The sequence below is a fragment of the Hippoglossus hippoglossus genome, chromosome 5, assembly GCF_009819705.1.
Source record: "Hippoglossus hippoglossus isolate fHipHip1 chromosome 5, fHipHip1.pri, whole genome shotgun sequence".
In the NCBI taxonomy this organism is placed as follows: Eukaryota; Metazoa; Chordata; class Actinopteri; order Pleuronectiformes; family Pleuronectidae; genus Hippoglossus; species Hippoglossus hippoglossus.
The window spans coordinates 20,813,178-20,835,972 of NC_047155.1; the positions used below are offsets into that span (position 1 = coordinate 20,813,178).

The window sequence follows — 22,795 nt, forward strand, 5'->3', positions numbered from 1 at the left end:
TTTCATCTCACAGATAGGAGTTATAGATTTTGAATTAGAGCATTTTGTTCGTGACGTACTCCCAAGGCCCAAACTGTCACTCGCTCTCTGTCACAGGTGCAGTAATTAGTGAAGTTACACACACGCAGGGGGAGAGGGCAGGGGGCGGGGCCAGAGGTCATGAGTTCAAGTCCAGGTGAATTTTCTTTGTCTTTCAGAGGGGGTCTCAATGTTGACTAATTGTTGCAGCGCCACCTAGTGGTCAGTGTGAAAGTGAAGTTTGAGCAATCGACCCCAAAATTCTGTCACATGATCAGAGCCCTGACCTGAAGAGACCTATGACACTCATACGTCTCTATGAGCTATGTATGCAGTGTTAGTGATAGAGCCACCTACTGATCAAGTCTCTCTCTCTTAAACCAGCCAGTCTTTCTCTCTCTCTCTCTAAGTGGTACATTTTCTGTCTCTCTTCCCAAAAAAAAAACAAAATAGTCTGTGGATCCGGCAGCAAGCATGGCACCCATTCGAAATTTCTCGGCACGAGGAATTTTCTAGTTACACCTTGTTATTGCCCATAGAAACCTTTATCTAGGTATATAATAATAGGAAACTTTCATTTACACTGCACCCATCAGAGGATCATAACATTGGAGCAGAATTATAAAAATAAAAATATTACAAACAAGGAAAGAAATATTTGAACCAGCAGAGGAAGGTTTAGAAAAAAAAAACCAGTAGACAGAAATAATAACGATAATAATAAAATATTACAAGGTGCTTCACAAAATAAAATGTAAGTGCAAAATTAATATTATTACAAATATTGAAAATTACATATAGATACAATTAGAAAATGAATATGGAAAAAAAACAAATCACACTCAGCAGTGCAATGACAGAAAACTGACAAAAAACAACATTAAAACAATCGAAGCCCGAAATAAATTTACATGGATTTTCAATAAATTCTCACTGACTTTTCCATTCATTACATGAGAGTGTGGAGAGCTGACCAACAAACAGGACAACTCACACTACTTTCGTGGTTCTTCACGTCATTGACCAGGGGGGCGCAAATGAGACGCAAACGTGGTAGTGGAGTGTGTGTGTGTGTGTGTGTGTGTGTGTGTGTGTGTGTGTGTGTGTGTGTGTGTGTGTGTGTGTGTGTGTGTGTGAGTGTGAGTGTGTGATCTCCATGTGGCGGTATCAATGTCTCTATTAATTATGTATTGATCCAGTCGTCTACTTTAACATTGGTCGGAGTATTGAGTGGCGTTTTACTACACTCAACCATAGATCAAGTTTAAAAAGAGAAACATGTGTCATGGCTGCTGCTGACCATGGGCCTGAAGTGATGAGGAGGATGAATGTATGTTTGTGGAATCAGTCAACAAAAGGTTCACCTTCTATAGATCACACCCTCATGGACACTCAACAGGCTCTGAAGAGAGGAGGACTGGAGGCTGCAGAGGAACAACAGCATGAACACCAGAGGGTCAGAGGATGGAAACGTGTCTAAACGAAAGAAGTGATGACGACAGGTACACAATGTTATCAAGGTTAGTATCAACAAATGCAGAACCATGGGGCTAATTGATCGATTCATATCGAAGTTATGTGCGTCACAATAAAGTTAACTGTGTGAACTGAAGTTGCGGTCCGCGAGTCATTAGACATTACACTGTCGACGACGATGGAGTTTCTGTTCCAACCTCTTTCTCCGTTCCTCACTCTGCCCGGCGAGCCGCCGGTTCCATGGACTCGCTGAGTCGATCAAAACATTCATAGCGGCCATCGAATTAACGGATCCTAGTGACGAGAGCCATGCTGATCCACAACCTGGGGACAGCAGATTTTTCCGACTCTCGGACCCACTACTACATACGCAGAATGTGTCACACGGCTGTCTGGACATGTCGCTGCTCCACAGAACATTATGGTCCAGCGGATCATTTTCCGCCAGCGCCGGCAACAGGCAGATGAGTCGGTCCACCATTACGTAGCCGATCTGAGGGGCTTGGCCAGCCTCTGTAAATTTGGGGCACTGGAGGATAAACTGATAAGGGACCAGTTAGCTGAACTCAGGAAGACACTGCTGATGTCCTCTGACGATATAACCCTGACAAAGGCAGTGGAAATAGCATTCCAGCTTGAATCTGCAGCTGGTTTAGCGTCACAGCTAGCCCCCTCCGACCTCTCTCTCTCTCAGCCCATGCTACTGACACAGATGGTGGGGCCCACCGCGGGGTCTCCTAGTCATGAGTCTCCCCAGGACATCCAAGAGGTTAACTTTCCGGACGCCAGGGTGCAGCCGCGCGCCTGACCTGTGGTAAATGGGGCCTTGTTCACGCCCCGACCTTCCATGCCAAGGGGCAGGGGTATCAATGTTGCGGCAAACAGAACCATTTTGCCAGGGTCTGTTGCTCTGCCCCCGCTGCTGCAAGCTCATCGCCACATCCACATCCACCTGGCCCGCCATCACCAACGACCATTCATTCAGTGAGCTCCACCTCCCGGCCATTTAAGTGGTGCACAGTGGAACTAGATGGGGTGTGCCTGCCACTACTGCTGGATACTGGGGCTTCGCTGTCACTCCTAAACGTTTCTACTGTCCAGCGGCTCTTTCCGCTCCGGACAGCCACTGCTGTTGCTGAGGATCCGTATGGCTATGGACACAATAAAATTGGCATGGTAGGCACAATCACTTTCTCTGTGCTCTGTGGGACCAAGGACCAAGGACCAAGACGCTGGCCTGTGTCTGGGCATGTGAGCGGTGGCACATGCACGTGCATGGACGACACTTTACACTGCGGACCGACCACCGGGCCCTCACAGCCCTGCGGATCCAACGCTGGTCAGAGAGGCTCCAACAATACAACTTCACCACGCTGTTGACTCCCGGCAGAGACAACGTGGTGGCAGACCTGCTCTCTCGATCCACCCTCAACCCCACACCAGACCCGAGCCTAGACCCAACTGAACCGGAGTTGATCCATATGCTCCACACCCCACTCCAGGCCACAGTCTCCCTTCAAGACCTCCAGATCGCATCAGACCAGGGCCCAACACTCTCGCAGCTCCGCACCTTCATCCGAGAGGGGTGGCCCCTCGAAAGTCCCAGAGGAGCTTGCGCCGTTCCACCGAGTCAGCGTTGAGCTGTCCTGCTGGAACGGTGTCTGTGTGGCCCGGGGGAATCTGCACGGTCGTCCCCAGCACCTTGAGGGGATGTTCTGTATGGACAAACCAGTTGTGGCTGTTTTTACTGCAGTATGAGTGACTGTTTTACCACAGGCTGCTGACAAGGGCTTGTCATTGTTGTGAGAGTGCTGTCGAAATTATGTGTGTCACAATAAAGTCAACTGTGTGAACTGAAGAGCGGAGGTGATGCACAGAGAAGATGATTCATGCGCTCTGAGGGTTTACGATCACGCACCACAACTATCAGGTTAAACCTCTTTCATTGATGATTAACTATAGTCTCTCTTTCTCTTTCGTTCTCTCTCTCTCTCTCTCTCTCTCTCTCTCTCTCTCTCTCTCTCTCTCTCTCTGTGTTGCAAGTGCGCAGAGGTTTGATGATTAATAGGGATTAAGAAATTTGTTTTTACTCTTTGTGTCACCTGATGTTATTAGTCATGGTTTTTGAGCTGCTTATGATAAAGTATCTGCTCTTGGCTGTGGCTCTTAAAGTGGAGTTTCCCCCCCCTCTTATTTACTTATTTTCCTGTTCCTCTCTCTCTTTTTCGATCTTCCTAATCTTCTTATATCTTATTTTCTTTTCTCTCTTTCAGTTACAATATCATCCACATGTACAATGTTAAAATGAAGAACATTTGTCTAAAGGTGTATTTGACTTTTCTGAAAGCCTGTCCCCAAATCCAAATGACATTTGGGGAGATTTTTTTCTTTTACTCAGTTTACTCGGTTTATCTGAGGACTCGAACAAGAGACTTGGCTCTGCCTGGAAGCTCAGCGGACTTCTGATGGGCACAGCACTAATATAAATTCTTAAGGGTTGCCTGGGAGACGGTAACACCTCAATGTTTCACAACACAATGTCTCAGCTATCACATGGAGATTGAGGTCAACATAAGTTGGAAGAATCTTGGCACGTTTTTTCTGATATATTTGAATTCCATTTCTTTATGTGTGGATTGGATCTCATATTATCCTGATTGTTCTGATGTGCTCTTATTTTGAAGGGTTTACTCACGACTGGAAGATGTTTACAGCTATGAACTTTTGCACCCCTGACATGTGCTTAAGAGGAACTTTCTGAACTACAATTGTAGTTAGGTTAAGGGCAGAGCTGAGCATGAATTGGTCATGGTTTAGGTTAGTGATTAGGCTTTGGTCAGGCTGTCCACAATGAATGGAGGTCAATGCAAAGGACATGCGCAAACCTGTGCGTGAACGCTCCTATGTGTAATGTTTGAGTTCAGCTTTGGGCATTAAGTTCTGTTTGCTTTATAATCTCAAGTTCAGTTTCTTTCCTCTCCTGCTGCCTCAGGGTGGAGGAAGGTGGATCAAATATCTGGGAGCAAAACATGGTGCACAACATCTTCTGTGCTGGGATGAACCACAGCTGAGTAAAGGAAACTGTGAGAAAAGATACAACGGTAAGTGTGATCCAAACATTCATGTAAATGGGCTGTAGGAGTAGAATTTAGCGTTTCTTTATTAGATTGTACGCACCAGCCTTCCTCTTTCTGCCAAGCTGCTGATTTCCTTATCCTTAGTTTGTATGGACGACCCTAGAAGTGTTGAAATCATTGCTTGAAACCTACTAATTCTCACTGGCTCTAAATTCCAGTTGAGTTTGAGAACTTAATTTCATCATGGTATTGGGCAATATTTTATTTCTCAAATATTTATGATGGTTTTTTAAATATTAATCTCACTTTTTTATATATATTTTTATATTCATTTTCAATTCATATTTTTAGCCGGTTCAGTGCTGTTAAATGTGCTATATTCAATTTGACCAAAAGAGTTTAAAAAGAGATTTTCAAGGTCAAGTACGAACTCTATATTCAATTTGTTAACAACAGGGCTGCAATAGAGGAAATTGAGGAAATTCTGTCTCCAAATTATGAATTCTTTTTTAGGATGTGTTTTCAAACTAAAGGATCTGTGGCTTTGCATCAAAGTATGCTGAAAAAAAAAACTTAAAGTCTTCATACATTTTTAAATGGACTGGAGTTAAAATGAATGATGAATCAATGACAACACTACAGCCAAATGCATTTTAAGCTGCCAAATCATTATATATTTAGTGATCTGCTAAACACTGAGTGTGTTTTAAAGCAGCAGTCTAATGTCACACACACACACACTCCTTATGTCTGAAGTTACTGCTTGAAAAGGAAGGGGCCCTCTTTCTGCAGCAGTCCACACTGGCTCCGACCACTTTTGTTCATGTCCAGCTTCAGTAAATTAAGTTAAGCCGGATAGCTCTCATGTGATAATGGCATCTTTTTAATTACAGTACATTCTTGATGTCGCTGTGGTTGTGAGGATTCGGCCATAAAGTTCTGGGTTGGATGCTGAGAGTCGTCAGATTGGTCAGTGAGTTTCTTTTCTCCCGTTGTTTCTTACAGAATGAATGAGCCTGTTGAGAGGAGCTTTCCATCTATTCATTACAACACATGTATGGAGACACAGCAATGCAAACAATCCTCTGGGGTCAGTTTACGGGTCGGTGGGTTTCAGACAGAGCGGGAAAATCAATGTTAACACAGCTTCTGACATCAGCTATAATGACTGTGCCACGAGCAGCAGGAAGAAAAAACAGGTCTGTAAAACAAACTAGTACACGCCTGTGGAAAGAACTTTGTAAAATTTGTTAGAATCAGTGTTATTTTTGGGTACTAGCACATGAGGACACATGACTAAACCATACACTGGAGTTGACAGTGTTGTTTACATAGATTATGAGAAAGGAGATCCCCACCCCTCCTGACGCAGATGAATATGTTTTGTGTCTCCTTAGGGTCATTTTGGATTGTTTCTCTGATGGTGTCTCTTTATGATCATTTTGTTGTCTCTCTGTGGTTGTTTTGCATCGTACTCTCTGAAGTTGTTTAGGGTCTCTTTGTGCCGTTCTGCGTCTCAACATAGTTGTTTTGCTTCCCTATGAGATCATTTTCTATCTCTTGTGTGCATTTCACCTCATTTAACTGAGCACCATGACTTTCAAACAAGAAGCAGTCCCATGACACAGAAGCTTGTTTGCTCCTTGCTCGTACGATATGACCGTCAGTAGACTGTGCACGTTCAACGCTGAACAATATAGATAATGAATCCAGAGCTGTGCATATATGAGTAGAGAAGCATAGGATTTAGGTGTAACTGGCATAGGATCAGGTCTGTAGTTTGTTGTCCCCGTAAACAGACAGGACTCCGTCTTCTGTTCGGCACTTTATTCTCCCTGGTCCTGTATTATTTATTTTTGAAGCCACCTTCTCCACACGACAGCCGGACTCAACACAAGCACACAACGTCAACAGACTGATTTACATCACTGCCATAAAGCGGAACTGATGTCTAATTACTGTGTCGCTCAAACATTAGTACAATTTACCCCTGTAGAAGTAGTAATACCAATATACGAGAGAGATAGATTAAATAATGCATTAGAAAAGATTTAAGTACATATTCTGCTTGACAGTCTGACTTATTACTTTCTCAGTATAAGTTATTAAGTTCAATAATTCCTAGGTCGCAACATAGACATATATAGTGCACGATTTGTGCTATAAAAAATTATGGCATACATACCCGTCTATTGAATTGAAAATGAAATGTATAAAAAAACATTTTCTTTGTTTTCTTCTCTACATTCAGTGGTTTGATATGCTCTAAACCCGTGGATTATTTTCCCATTGCGAGGTCTACCCACACCCCAGGGAACCTTATACCTGGGGTGAGAGGAGGTCCCAAAGGGGGTGTTCACCTTACATGCCTGAGTTTTATCATTTGTCCATATCTTTTTGCTTCTGGTCCTGACCCAGATGTTTCCTCAGCACAGTTAAAAAAAAATAAGCAAACTGCATTTCAGAATCAGAATCAGAATCAGAATGTATTTATTGCCAAGTAGGTTTACACCTACCTGGAATTTGCCTTGGTATATAGGTGCATACAATGAACATAAAAACATAAAAACACAATACAGTACTACACATAAGAAAAAAAAACAATATATAAAATAAAAAGTAAAGTAAAAAGTAAAATGCAAAATGCAAAACAGGAGTGCAATGTGAATGTGCAATGTGCAATGTAATGTAATGTGTGTTAATGTAACACAGACTTGAGGCGTGGGGCGGGATAAGAGTCCAAGTCAGGTGGGGGTCCCGGCCTTGTTGATAGGGCCAACTGCAGCCGGGAAGAAGCTGGTCTTGTGGCGTGAGGTTTTGGTCCTGATGGACCGCAGCCTCCTGCCGGAGGGAAGTACCTCGAAGAGTTTGTGACCCGGGTGGGAAGGATCGGCCACAATCTTACCTGCACGCCTCAGGGATGGACTCGATGATGCAGGTGTAGAGTACAGACGTTAAGCTTCTCTCACCTCCTTGCTAAACCTGTATTTTGACTCTATAAACCTGTCTCTGTCCCCACTCCTGAACGCCTCTTCCTTCTCCAACCTTAACTTTTTGAGTTTGGCTGTGAACCAGGGTTTGTCATTGTTGTAACACACCCTGGTGCGTGATGGAACACAGCTGTCCTCACAGAAGCTGATATAAGAAGTCACAGCCTCTGTGTACTCGTCCAGACTGTTTGTAGCAGTCCTGAACACCTCCCAATCTGTACAGTCCAGGGGTCTCATTTATCACCGTTGCGTACGCACAAAACGGGGCCTGAAACGTGCGTACGCCACTTCTCACGCAAACGTTGGGATTTATAAAAACAAACTTGACGGGAAAATTTGCGTATTTCCACGCAAACTCTGACCCATGCGTACGAACGTTTTGGAGACGGGAAAGTGGCGACACAGACGTGAGGTGGTGAACTGAAGCCAGATTATTGATCCAATTCATCATTTACATTAAAACCAACAGCTTAGTTTTGATCGCGCCACATATCTGTTCCACACGAACCTTTTAATTAAAACATATATAAATCAATTTACAGCAAATTACGTTTAGATTCCATTTAACAGCGGAGTTACGGAGCCGAGTCATTAATAGGTTTTAATAATATCTTCTAACACTGCGCGTGTATTGTCGTGTTCTTTTTTCCTTAGGTAGAGATGGTAGAGTCGGTCTGGTTCAAGAAAGTATTTATTTAGAAGCAATGAACAGCTACTACATAGCTATGGGCACTCAACGTACAACCCGCAAGCCGCCTAATACCGCCAGGGAAGTCAAGAGTCGCCCCGAGCAGACGGTGGGTGCAATATTTATAATAATAGGTAGAACTTCAGCAGGAGGGGGAGTCACGTGGCTAGTGCACAGGCTGGTCCCAGCCTCAAGGCACTGGAATTTGTCAATGATGAGAAGCCGCTCCAGTTTCGTCCCTCCTTTGACAGTCGCTGGGACAAATCTTCACATTCTGACAGTGTTTGGTTTGGTGTTTTAAAACAAGCCTTGAATCGGCTGACAGCTTGTGAGCTTTCAGTATGGCATGCACATGTTCCTATCTGTCCTTCAGACCCTAGTGGCCGCTGCTTGAATTCTTTCTAAGGGTATGTCAGTATTTTTTAAGAAAACAGTGCATTCATCTATGTGTGATTTTTGGAATAAAGCTAATGGAGTTTATGCTGTAATATTGTAAGTTAGGTATTAGAACAAGTTAAAGTACAGTTTATTGTCTGCTACAGATGTACAGTCTTCTCAGACAGGCATTATCCAGACAGGTGCAAGACTGAACTGCGATGTGACACACACACCCACACACAACAATCAACTTCAAGATTAAAACCGCCAGCAACGGCTACTATCAGTCACTATGTGAAGGCCGCACATTTTCCCACCTATTCAGATTCAGCCCAAACGGCCCCATCCCCCACCCCTGTCCAACCTACTGCACTTGTTTAGAGTTCAGTTTCATTGCCATCTTCACAGACACATATTCAGAAAAACATAGATTTTAGTCTTAACAAATATTCAAAGGAAAACATAGATTTTAGTCTTAACAAATCCCTCCTTTCACACCATTTCATGGTGTGAACAACTTACTGGGGATTATCCACGAACTCCCCAACCTCCATCTCATCCAATGCAAACTCATCATCATCATCACCACCAACAAAGCAACTGATAGGGTGGGGGAGGGGGCATGGTTTCCTTGGTCAGCGCCGTGGTGATGAGTCGGTTGAGCAAGGTCCTAAAGCAAGGGATGCAGCAGCAGCCACAGGTGACTAGGATAGCTGAAAAGATAGCTAGGGAGAGGAGGCAGGATGCAATTAGCCCTTTCCATTTGCCGAATGCAGTGTTCATCCAATTCTGTAGGGGGTTGTTAATTCCAGAGTCTGCGGCCATGTCCTGTGCCATGGTGCGTAAGGCGGAGAGAGCCCTGGTCACTGAGCCATCAGGGGCGGTATTGCTGGGGATAAATGTACAACAAGAACTCCCTATCATAGTGCACACCCACCCTTTTCTGCCAGCAGGAGGTCTAGGGCCATTCGGTTCTGTGTGACCATAAGGGACGTAGGGGCGAGCTGTTCGGATAGGCCTGTTATGGCGTCGCGAGTAAGGTTGGTGAGGCGTTGGAAATTGAAATGGATGTAGTTAATGCGATCCACGTTTTTGTTGGGAGTTACCCATATCCAGATAGACTCAAATCCCGCTGCAACTTGATCCACTAATTTATATTGGTCTGGAACACCCCGAGGAATCCCTATGGCGTCTATGTATGTGGGTGAGTCCTTATTTAAGTCAAAGTGCGTAGTTCTTCGTCGACGGGTGCTAGTGGGTGTTTCTGGGCGGGGAGAGAGGTAGTCAGGGGCATGGCCAATTGAACAAGTGTGCAGGAACCCTTCCACTTTGAAGGAAGGCGGTTCCTCAAGCGTTTTCCTCCACAGTACCAGAAGAGGTCACTGCGGGCCCACCCAGCTGTGTGGCGTTGTGCCAGTCGGTAACATTGATGGTTCTAGAACACCAGGGGACGGTATCGACCCCATCTCTCTGTGAGTTGAGTTACCTTTTTTAGTCAGACACGTGTAATTTCCCTTTACTGGAGTAAATGTAGGGGGCAGCGTGTTGTTTGGCGCCGGGGGAAAGAGATGACTGAGAGTAGAACAGTGGGCGGGACTGGCTCCCATGTGTAAGCCATACATGCAATCAAAACCGGGTCGATCCGAGTCTATCAGTAGTGGGGCCGGGGTGGTGGTTAAGGTGGGCCGGGGCTGACTGCAGACTATACAATTAGTGAGGTTTTGGGAACGGCGGTAAAGTGGACCCATTTTAGCCATATGTTTTCATCATTGTATCCAGTCTCTATTTCTACCACATCTTCAACGGTATTTGAGTCATAATATTGTACATCAGGGGAGCTGGGGGATGGTGGTGGTAAGGTGGATTCAGGGGGAGAGTTTGTGGCGCTAGTAGTAGAGTTACCAGACGGGGAAGGGGAAGGCTGAGTTCTAGGGGAGGAGGAACGGACGTCTACCCTAATGATGCCCATTGGGTCAGCTCCTGTCATGTCTACTCCTAAAACAAATAATAAGGACTTGTTGGTGCGGCTCTTTTAGTCAATTTGCTATAGTGGAGATGTTTAAGAGTCATTAAGAGACTATTGTCGGGAACCGGCAGGCGTGATCCTCCGGGTGAGGGTGATGTTTCTTTGGAGCTGTCCTAAGGGGGTTTGTGCATTGTATCTGTGGGTGTAACCCTTGGGGCCTGTGTTCCACAAAACGTGGCTCCAGCTGCCACACCACTGGTTTTGAGTGAGTTCATTGGGGTGTCCGGGCAGAGCACAAAGGTAAATGTCATATCCTTGGTAGGCTTGGGTATTTTCCCACAACTAATGACGTTACATAAGTCGAAGGAAACTACGGTGGTGTGGTCTGAATGAGCAATGATCTGAATTTTAGCCTCGTAGGGGTCTTTTTGTGGAATAGATATTTGCCTACGGGCCCGGTGGTAAGCTGGACCTGTAGTGGGACGGGGGTTGGGTGTGTAGTTGGTCGGGGTGGAAGAGGTGAAGTTGTCATCGGATGAGCGTGGTTGTGGAGACATGGAGCCCAGCTCCCATAGAATGAAGGGAACCATAAACACAAAAGTGATTAGTATAGCACACGCCAAAATCTGTCCGTTTCCCCAGGTGCCCCCTCGGCGCCCAACTTGTAGCCGTTGATACATATTCATGGTGTGTATGCTGAGGTGCGTAGCTGAGTTTAAAGTAGAGTATACAAGCTTATATTTGGAAATAATCCAGACAAGACATACAGATAGACCCTCCTTTTGTGGTCAATGTATTACTTTAAGATTTTGAGGAGGAGCCGGCCAAATCAATAGCTACTTCTCGTAAAGACCGAGAAGGTGGGTCAGTGGGTGCACAATGTGTGAGGTGGTGCCAAATTGCTCCTGTTTTTCCTTTTACTCGGATCGCATGTGAGGTACACTCTGTTACCTCCCAAGGTCCTGTCCACCTAGGGTCAAGCCACTTTCTCTTGTGAACTTTGACCCTCACCCAATCACCTGGTTTTACTGGAATAGGAGTCTCCGTGGGGGTCTCGACAGAACGTCCAGCAGCCGCCTGGACCTGTGCAGACAAAACCTCAGTAAGATTAGTCAAGGCTTTCATGTAGTCAGTCCATTTCTCCTTACATACATCCAACCCGGGTCCATAACTAGGGTCTCGAGGAGGCCCTGGCATGGGCCGTCCCGTGAGAAGCTCATGGGGGGACAGATGGGTGACACCATTGCATGAACTTCTCATTGACATGAGCGCCAAGGGCAGTGCTTCTACCCATGTGAGTGAGGTGTTGTGACATGCTTTGGCTATCTTCCTTTTTAATGTCTGGTTTGCTCTTTCTACCAATCCTTGCGACTGGGGGTGATATACTGAACCAAATCGATGCGTGATCCCTAGTGCGGCTTCTACCGTAGCTAGATGTTTGTTGGTGAAGTGGGACCCGTTGTCTGATCTGATAACTCGGGGAACTCCATACCTGGGTATGAGTTCATTTCTTAACCATTTAATCACTGTTTTAGCGTCCTCTCGTCGACAGGGTATTGCTTCGAGCCATTTGGTGTATCTGTCTACCATTACCAACATGTACCTATATCCCTGTACTCGGAGGTCAGCGCCCATATCTGTGAAATCAATGCATATTTCTTTGAATGGCGCATCAGGAACAGGGAAACGACCCATGGGGCACTTGTATGGTTTTTTAGGGTTGTGTGCATTGCATGTATCGCATTCGTGTACAAAGTTCTCTACCAGGGCTACCATGTATGGATGCCACCAGATTGTTTCCATGTTCATCTGAGTCTGTTTCCTACTGCTGTGTGTAGGTCCATGGGCCTGTTTGAGCAGTATCTGGACTAGTTTGGCTGGGACAGCTAACTGTCCGTTGTGTGCTCTCCATAGGCCTTTTACATCTTTCGATGCTCCATGGTTCAACCATTGACTGTGTTCGTATGGTCCTCCTTGTTCTTGCATGGTGGCAATGTCATCTTCGGTGAGTGATGGTATGGGGTCTTGTGATATTACCATCAATTGTTTCTGATATCCTCCTGCCTCTTTGGCCGCGGCATCCGCTGCATCATTTCCTTGTGCGATGCTGTTGCTGAGTCTCTTGTGTCCTTTACACTTCATGACTGCAACTTGGTCTGGTCCCAAGACTGCTTTGATCAGTTCTTGTAGTGCAGCCGCATGTTTGACTGGGGTATGTGCAGCAGTCAGGAACCCTCGTCTGATCCATTGAGGTCCGTCCAGATGTATGGCCCCATGTCCATAAGCTGAGTCTGTGTAGATGTTCACTTTTCTTCCTTCTGCCAGTTTCAAGGCTTCAGTGAGGGCCACTATCTCTGCTAGTTGGGCTGAGGCTGGCTGAGGGATGATGCCTGAGGTTCGAGTAGTATGTTTCCGTCGTGTCTGTTCCACGACGGCGTAGGCGGCCACGTTTCCGTGTTCTCCTTTGTAGCAGCAGCCGTCGGTGAACAGTGTCAAATCAGGTTGTTCTAGTGGTTCGGATTGGAGATCTTCTCTGAGCTTGATCTCTTCTTGGGAGAGGGCCTCACAGTTATGTGGGGCGTGTGTGTCCGATGTCATTCCATTAGCCATGTTGATGGGTTTGGATTCGAAGGTGATGTGAGGCTGTTTGAGCACCTGGGAGATTTTGATTTTTCGGGCTGGTGAAAAAGTAAATGCTTTAGAGTTCAGGAACGCAGTGATGCCGTGGTCCGAGTTGACTTTTAGGGGGTGACACATAACAATGTGGCTGGTCTTTGTAACGGCCTTTGTTAGCGCGGCCATGTACCTGGCGCATGCAGTTTGTCCTCTTTCTATGGAGTCCAGCCTGGAACTGTGGTACATCAGCACATTTCTCGTTCCCTCCTTTTTCTGAAACAGGACCGCATTCACCACCGCTCCTGTTTCGGAAACATCTAAGTGAAAGTCTGCATCGTAATCAGGTGAAGCCAAACTTGCAGCATGGGCAAGCGCCTGTTTGATGGCGGTAAAGGCTTCTTCTGCGGCAACAGTCCATTTCAGGGGTGATGTGAGGTTTCTGTTGCCCGCTGCAGCCACAATGTCTTAGAGGTTGTGTGAGGTCCACGTATCGTGGTACGTGGTTACGGCTGTAGCCAGTGAGGCCTAGAAAGGCCAGCATCTGTTGCACCGTTGTTGGTTGTCCATGGTTGAGAATGGAGGTCCTTTGTGAGTTGGTAAGCGTCACACTGTTGGCCGAGATCATTCTTCCTAAGAAGGTGACGTTCCGCCTGCAGACTTGGACCTTGTCCTTGTTGACCTTGTATCCACAGGTCGCCAATTGACGCAGTAACGCGTGCGTGGTTTGGAGGCAGGTGGTGATGTTGGGGGCTGCCAGTAACAGGTCGTCCACATATTGGAGGAGCATAGTGCCCTCTGGCCAGGTCATGTCTTGTAGGTCCTGTTTGAGAGCCCTATTGAAAATCCCGGGGCTGTCTCGGAATCCTTGGGGCATCCTGGAGTAAGTGTACTGTTGTCCTTGGTACGTAAATGCAAACATGGCTTGTGAGTCTGGATCCAGCGGGAGGCAGAAGAAGGCGTTGGCTAAGTCTATGACTGTGAAAAACTGGTGAGACGGGTTCAGGTTCTGTAGGGCCAGGTAAGGATCGGGTACTGGACAGCCTGTAGGTTCTGTGGCGTCATTAATGGCTCTGAGGTCATGAACCATTCTCCATCCCCTGCCTCCTGCTTTGGGGACTGGGAGGAGAGGGGTGTTCCATGGAGAGCGCGTAGGGAGTATGACTCCGGCTTCCAGTAGGCCATCTATTGTGTTTTTTATTCCTTCCACTTGCTCAGGTTTGAGACGGTATTGGGGCCGCCAAACGGGGTATACACCATGTTTGATTTTGACTGTTACCTGATGTTGTGGCACATGACCAACGTCATGTGGGTGTGGTCCATAGGGATAATGGAATATGGGTTAACATATGGATGCATCAGGGTGGTCAGTGTGTTCTCTTCCGTGATCCCTGTCCAGGTCCTGTTTTTCGCAGATGCCAGTGTTCTGACCCTTGTGGTGAATTTTCCACCTCAGTCCACAAGGGGAGACACAAAGTTGAGGGGCTTGTGTGGGGTTCCAGGCGATAGAAAGGGAGGTCTTACCATAGGCCCCATGGATCTAGCTTCGTATCCCACCCCCATGGCCAGTGTGATGTGAGGTGCTGCCGTCTTGTAGTGCATACCAAAGACTTTGTTCTTCTGAAAGCTTGCAATGTGCAGCGACTCCCTCCGGTCCGACGTAAATGTCAGTGACTTGTATGGTTTCAGTGTCACCCTCCTTTTCTTCCTCCCATCCATCCTCATATGTCTCATCCATCTCTGGCAGGTAGTTGTATGTGCAGTGTAAGGGGTCTGGGGGTGGGTGGTAAGGGTGTAGGGTCATGAGCCATGGCTTCCATTCCATGAAACACCGATGAATTTCGGGTGTGTCAATTTGAGGTGAGAGGAGTCTTGTCCAAAAAACTTTGGTGGTCGGGACATCCGGGGTGTATGAGGGGGCCATGTACAGGATTCTGTGATGGAGGGGGTCTGGTGTTTCCTCTCCTGGAATCTGAAGTCGGAGTCCGTCTTTAGTGCAGTAGATGGTGATTCCAAATTTGGAGAGAAGATCTCTTGCCAAGAGGTTGACTGGACAAGATGGGGCGTGGAGGAACTGATGTTGGGTTTGTTGTTTTTCATCTGTACCGTTAGTGGAAGGGTATATGACTGTGACTGTTTCTTTCCTGAAAAGCCAATGACAGTGAGGGATTTGTTCGAAAGTGGGTACTGGTCTGTATTTATACATGATATTGTTGCTCCCGTGTCGACCATGAAGGGGATGGGCTCTCCATTGATGTTACAGGTCACTATAGGGTCAAATTCGGGGGGGCACAATGTGACCTGCTGTGGACACTGGGCAACTTCATTGGTCATACCCGTGGCCGTATTCCCAGGCGGAAGATGGCATCTGGTGTGGTTGCGGGGGCATGCTTCTCCCTCTGCCTCGTCCTGGGGGGCCTCCGTACTGGGGGCCTTGTCCTCTGTAGGGGGCTGGTATTCCTCTTTGCTCCACATGAGGGCAGTCTCGGGCCCAGTGGTCAAGTTGGCTGCATATGAAGCATCCGGTATAGGGGTCTCCTCTGTTTTGACCTCTGTACTGACCACGGCCGTACCCTCGTCTTGGTCGGAACGGAGGGGGACCCTGCCCCCCCTGATTGTAGCAGGGAGGTGGGGGCTGCAGGGCGACCGGGGGTTGATTGACTCTTTCGGTTTTCATAGCCTGTGCTACTGCCTCTGCTATCTCCAAATGTAATCCTGACATGACTGCCATTTGGTTAAGGGGCTTGTTTTTCTTGTTGCTGTTGACGTCTGCCTCTTCTCTGCCAGTTGGGCCTTTAGTAGCTGTCTGGCGAGAGCCTTGTCTTCGTCGGCCTCAGTTTTTTCCTGTCGCCGATATTTGGTGAGATTATGTGCCACAGTGCGTCTCCAGTCTGGTTCGGTCTGGGTGTCCAGGTTAAGGACGTCTTCTAGGTTTTCTTGGACTGTTTCAGGAAGCCCACTCACCACCTGGCGGCGCCAGAGAATAAGGGTGGTGTCTGATACGTCGTGTCTGGTCCCCATTGCTTCCATCCAGAGTTTGCTGGCCCTGTCCAGGTAGGTGTTCAAATCTTCCCCTTCTTTTAGGGTGATGGAGCCTAAAGCCCGTGGGTCTAACTGTACCGGGTAAAGGGCCCTCATGGCATCGTGCAGTGGGCCTGCACAGGTCGTCAGGGGGCTTCGGTCGGGGAAGTCTGCCAACCCTGCTGCCGTCATTATTTCGTTACAGACATGTGCCCCTCCTTGTCGTGTGATCAGTCCCCTGTAGTCTCCGAGGCACAGCGGGTCGCCAGCTGTTAAGGTCACCAGGTTCCTGATCCAGTTATCGGCGCCTTTTGTCAGTGGGGGGAGGCTGTTAATTAGGCTGGTTAAGTCCTTCATGGTATATGGTAGGAAAAGAGGTTGCCCCGAGGGCCCCAGCCGCAGTGGAGCTTGAAGAGGGAGTTTCCACGGGCAGGTTGCTGGGAGTCAAAAGGGTCTTTGGCCCTAGTGCGGCTGGCGGGGGGAGAGGGCATCGCAGCGGCCAGTGGTGGCAGCGTACTTCAGGACAGGCTCCTCTATCATCCCACGAATTTTCCTCTGATCGGAATGGAGGTTGTTCTTGCATTGTCTGATCCTGTGGTGGAATAGATGCTTCCTCCTTGAGAGGTAGTACTCCTGGAAGGGGGAGGATAATTGGTTGTGGGGGGGCATGTGGAAGATCAGGTCCGTACTTAAGTGACCTGTCTGTTTCTTTGTATGGGCTCCTGCGGGGTGTGGATGAAATAATTGGGGGTGGGTCCATAGCTGAGGGATGGCTGCTCCGCCTCCTTTTCTGAGTGGTTCTCAGATTCGGTCTCCTCTTCTGTTTCTCTTTCTAAGTCTTTCACCCGCTCTGTCAGGCACACCACGTGTTCCCTCAGCTCTTGATGAGCTTTTTCTGCTGTATCCATGACCTCACTTTCCAGGTTCACCTCTCCACTGTGATGTGGAAAACAGGGGCTTGTAGTGGTGGCTTTGAGCTGCAACCAGTGTTGTCATATAGGGGAGGTCGGGGATGACTGGGTACAGGCTGGTGGCTGGAGCAGGGGGTGCAGAGGGAGTGTAAGAGGGGAGGGCTGGGTTTGTGGTGACCGGAGGGTTTGTGGTACTGGGAGAGTATTTCTTCATCACGTTGGTCATGGCGTCACTATCAGATATTTGTTCTGAGCCTTGTCCCATTTTGTTTTCTCAGTCCCCAGGTCGGACTTCCTACACTAGTGTAGTCTGCAGCTGCCACTACGTGGCGGCTTTTTATCAGGCTTATTATTTTCCCTAAGGCAGGGCCGTCAGGGGCGGGGCCTCAGGCTCTTTTGACAGGAATCCTAGATCTGTCCATTCTGCAAAGTATTCCCGAATTTGTTTTCTCGTGGATTCTCGATCTTTTACTAGTACTGCTGACACAACCCTGCTTTCCACTATGTCTGCCAATTTTGAGGGTGGTGAGGGTCGAGACGGGGGCGGCGGCCATGATTCGGGATAAAAACGCACTTTTTTAATTTTAATTTATTTATCTATTTTATATCCCTATATAATTTATTTATTTGTTTGTTTGTTTATATGTTGTTTACTTGTTTATTTATATGTTGGTTTATTTATTTGTTTATTTATATGTTGGTTTATTTGTTTGTTTGTTTATATGTTTGTTTATTTATTGGTTTGTTTATATGTTGGCTTATTTATATGTTGGTTTATTTAGTTGTTTATTTATATGTCCAGCACCACACCCTTATCAATACATCAGTATTCAAAGCAGAAGGTACAGCCTCAGAGGAAACCAGATCCTCCAATTGTCAGTTACCTGATGTTTTTCTAGTGCTGTGACATGTTGCTATAATGTGTGTATCTGTATGTCAAGGGTGTGTATCTCCAACTGTAAAGAGTTCCCCAATGTCTCTTAGTGGGAAAAATATTTTTTCTTAAAAAATAATCAAAAATAATTAAAATCAAAAAATTAATAAAACCAACCAATCAAAAACCAAAATGAAGAACACAAGCCAATCCAATAATGTCAACCCAGTTGCAACCCGAGCTGTGATGTTCCTTGGTCCCCCAGGTGGCGTCCTTGTTTTATCCCTAGCTGTAATACCCTTTATCAGCCCCCAGATGGCAGGCGTACACCGCTAGTTGTACTTTATTTTATCTGCCACCAGATGGCGTCCTCGCTCTATTTGTCTTATTTCGTTATTTATTCTGTCTCTGTCAGCCGGGTGACCTTCCTCTTGTTATCTCCTAATTTGGTTCTCTCTCGTTTTCCACACACACACTTTCATTCACATTTGTATCAAACTTAGTGCTGTGTCACCATAGTTCCTTTACATGAAGTTCATATTAGGACTACTCGGATCAGTTCCATTACCCACACTTTTTAGTTACCTTAAGTTCTTTAATCAATCTCCAAATCGCTATTGTTTAGTATTTAATAAATACCCACACATTCAGACCTCTTAAATCTTATATTTTTTATGTTGTCAGTTTTTTGGTCTCTGTCAGTCTTTTTATTCTAGTCAGTTACTTCATCTGTCAGTCCTCGTAACACGTTATGGTCCCGGCATCTTTTAATTTGTGCCCGATTCAAGCAACGGTGTGTCTGGCTAGTTAAGCTCCTCACTCGTCAGTGCCGGTAGCCCCTTCCTCCAGTTCACACCCTAATCCCAGATTAGGTTGCACGGATGCAATCTATTGCTTGAATCGTCTGTCTTTTCTCCAATCTGAATTAGTTTTAAGGGTTCGTGCGTCACAGGGTGTGGCGCCCGTCCCGCGCAGGTCCTTGACCTCGCTTTGATCTTGTTTCTTCTGAGCCAAGACAGGGTCCCGGACCCCACACAAGGTCCCTGACCTTTCACAGGGTCCCAGACCTCTGTTTATTTGACATAGCCCCTCATTGCTTCCATAAAACACAGAACGGTATAGTTTACCTCCTTTTCTCCTCTCCGCACACTCACAATCTATATCAATGTCTATATAACTAATGCAGAATTTGTTTTAACAGGTTTCTGCTTACCTTTTAAGTTGGCGCCTTGTGAGTATGTAGAGAATCGATCGGAGCGGCCTCGACTTTGGGTTCCGGCCTTTCTGGTCAAAAGTTCCCTACAGGATCACGTCGGGGTCACCAAAAGTTGTCGTGTTCTTTTTTCCTTAGGTAGAGATGGTAGAGTCGGTCTGGTTCAAGAAAGTATTTATTTAGAAGCAATGAACAGCTACTACATAGCTATGGGCACTCAACGTACAACCCGCAAGCCGCCTAATACCGCCAGGGAAGTCAAGAGTCGCCCCGAGCAGACGGTGGGTGCAATATTTATAATAATAGGTAGAACTTCAGCAGGAGGGGGAGTCACGTGGCTAGTGCACAGGCTGGTCCCAGCCTCAAGGCACTGGAATTTGTCAATGATGAGAAGCCGCTCCAGTTTCGTCCCTCCTTTGACAGTCGCTGGGACAAATCTTCACATTCTGACAGTGTTTGGTTTGGTGTTTTAAAACAAGCCTTGAATCGGCTGACAGCTTGTGAGCTTTCAGTATGGCATGCACATGTTCCTATCTGTCCTTCAGACCCTAGTGGCCGCTGCTTGAATTCTTTCTAAGGGTATGTCAGTATTTTTTAAGAAAACAGTGCATTCATCTATGTGTGATTTTTGGAATAAAGCTAATGGAGTTTATGCTGTAATATTGTAAGTTAGGTATTAGAACAAGTTAAAGTACAGTTTATTGTCTGCCACAGATGTACAGTCTTCTCAGACAGGCATTATCAGACAGGTGCAAGACTGAACTGCGATGTGACACACACACCCACACACAACAATCAACTTCAAGATTAAAACCCGCCAGCAACAGCTACTATCAGTCACTATGTGAAGGCCGCACATTTTCCCACCTATTCAGATTCAGCCCAAACGGCCCCATCCCCCACCCCTGTCCAACCTACTGCACTTGTTTAGAGTTCAGTTTCATTGCCATCTTCACAGACACATATTCAGAAAACATAGATTTTAGTCTTAACAAATAGTAAAAGGAAAACATAGATTTTTAGTCTTAACAGTATCATCAGATCACTGCAGTGAACGGGACTGAGCCGTCAGGCGCACAGAGCGACCTGGAGATCACTTACAAGAAATGAAGACACTTTCCAAATAATATCCCAGAGAGGAGGTGAGGATCCACTGATGTGAGGGAATCAGTCCGATGCTCTAAATAAATAAATACTGCCGTGACACTGGTGCGTGATTCTGCGTGATTCTGCGTGATGTGTGCATGCGAATGGAAGGATGAGGAGGAAACGAGGGTTCAGCGATGTCTGATCAGCTGATATAGATTCTATTGATCTGTGATCTGTGATCTTTTTTTTACTTCAGGCTCGGTTCTTTCTATCGTCTCCACTCTCACTCGCTGTGTTAACAGCAGCAGCAGAGTATCAGTGTATTTTCTTTATTAGTGACATCACTGCTGTCCCATAAAATCGCTCTTCACCTCCACCTGACTAACAAACACCTCGATGTCAGTGTCAGAAAGTTTCGCTTCCTCTTCTCATCGCTTGATGCCGTGACTCCGTCAGGACTCACGGTGGAAACCCATTGGTCAGCAGCATAATTTAATATTCATGCCGTGCTTTGCATTGACCATTTATGGTTGAAAGTGGGCGTGTGGAGGGCGGATTTGGAGGCAGATCCACGTACGAACGTTTCCAGGTGGACTGTGATTTATAAAGCGAACATTGCGTTCAGGTGTGCGTGCGCACGGTTTTATAAATCGGAATTTCCTTTGGCATACGCCATTTCCGGCTTTTGGGCGTACGTACACTTTGTCATGGGAATTTCTGTAAAGTCAAGCACAAATCATACAGTTGTCTTTTTGGTAAGTTTAATTCGCACCTGCAGGTGGACTCAGAGTACAAATCACCAGAAGGACATTATACAATGAGCAAAGATTTAGAGGAGAATGAACATCTTTATACACTACAAGCCCCTCCCCAAGAGAAGCAAAAGGTTATCAATAAACTTCTTTGATCTATGATCAAGGTGTATAGACATCCTGTCTCCATCTCTGTCTCAGCCCTCTGGAGTGACCCCTTTCATGTACCATCTGTCTCAGAGGTCCCTTATCTTCGTTTACGACACAAAAGACCCCCGTCCTGTATACACGCAAGAAATCCCTGCACCCCTCTGATCAAACCCCTTGAGTGACCCCTGCAGTGATCATTTGTCAAGTGTCAAACAAAAGGAGGAAGGCCATAAACATCTATTACCTTTAACCAAACTCATAAAGTTAGTTAACCCACGAGAAACACATCTGTTCATTCATCTCTCTACATACATGTCTGTTTCGTCTATTAATCATTGCACAAGAATAAAAACAGCCATTACAACTTTTAGTATGAATCCTACACAATGTTTGATAAATGAGACCCCAGGCACGCCTGAAGATCCTCCACAGCTTCACTGGTCCACTGCTTTGAAGTCCTCACAACAGGTTTGCAGAGTTTTAGTTTCTGCCTGTATGCAGGGATCAAATGGACCATGACGTGGTCCGAGAGTCCCAGTGCAGCCCGGGGGACGGCGTGATAGGCACTGCTTACTGTGGTGTAACAGTGATCCAGAATGTTCTCCTCTCTGGTCGGGCATTTAATAAATTGTTTGTATTTGGGGAGTTCGCGGGTGAGATTTCCTTTGTTAAAGTCGCAGAGGACAATAACTAAGGAGTCCGGGTTAGTCCGTTCCACACACAGTATCTGGTCGGCGAGCATGCGTTGTGCCTCTTGCGCGTTAGCCTGCGGTGGAATGTAAACACCGACCAGAATGAATGAAACGAACTCACGGGGGGAGTAGAAGGGTTTGCATTTACTCAAGAGTTGCTCAATTCTCCAGGCGCATACCGCTGCAATCAAACTCAAGCTATGTCACATTATTGGCCCATGTTCATGATACTATAGGTGCTCATTACAGCCGTTTTTATACGGCAGACACACGGCTCACATGTTTGTAATATAGATAGCGGCCAGGCAGCATTTTTAACAATGTGATTTATGTTGAGCCAAGGGAGAATAAAGGAGCCATTGATCTGAGGGAAAGCTGCCCGAGGAGAGGGGCTTTTGAGGGGTTGAAGGCGAGCTCTTGTGCTGCTTTTATGTAACAAGCTATAGTTTGCCTGCTATAGCTCCAATAGCGTTGTTGCTTCATTTTAAAGGAAATTAGCATCCGGCACATCGCTGTGGGATAACTTCATGCATGCTACCTCGATAGCATGAGGTCTGTTCTGTTGGTACTCTGATCCGAAACATCTGTTGTTCTGATGACGAGGAGGAGGGGGGAGGGGGGGGCAGTTCCTCATGCTTACACACGGCCGAGGAATGCAGCACAACAATGGAGCATAGATGAGCGGGATGGGCACTCTTGTTTTTATGATAGAGGAAAATACATTTTCCATCAGCAGCATGGTGATTTGGCCTCCATAGTGAGATGCTGACTTTACACTACTTAAGGTAAGAAGCAGGATTTATTCACAATAACTTTTACTTTCACTTTCTACTTTCTTTACGGTAATGCTTGATCCAGCTGTTGTCCACATGTCTGACCGACGTGTT

General features: G+C 46.4%; 1 protein-coding gene across 3 annotated transcripts in view; it reads left to right on the forward strand.

Moving 5' to 3' along the window:
* Positions 1-4,529: 4,529 nt before the first annotated feature.
* The window catches only part of slc2a9l2 (solute carrier family 2 member 9, like 2), a 127,028-nt gene continuing 108,762 nt past the window's right edge, over positions 4,530-22,795 (forward strand). The window contains exons 1-2 of one of the 3 annotated variants that reach the window (XM_034586554.1): positions 4,530-4,595; positions 5,465-5,544. The gene's annotated coding sequence lies outside the window, so the exon portion shown is untranslated. Of the gene's footprint in view, positions 4,596-5,464; positions 5,545-22,595; positions 22,694-22,795 lie in introns of those variants that run through there. The other 2 variants (XM_034586557.1, XM_034586558.1) reach the window with 2 other exon arrangements.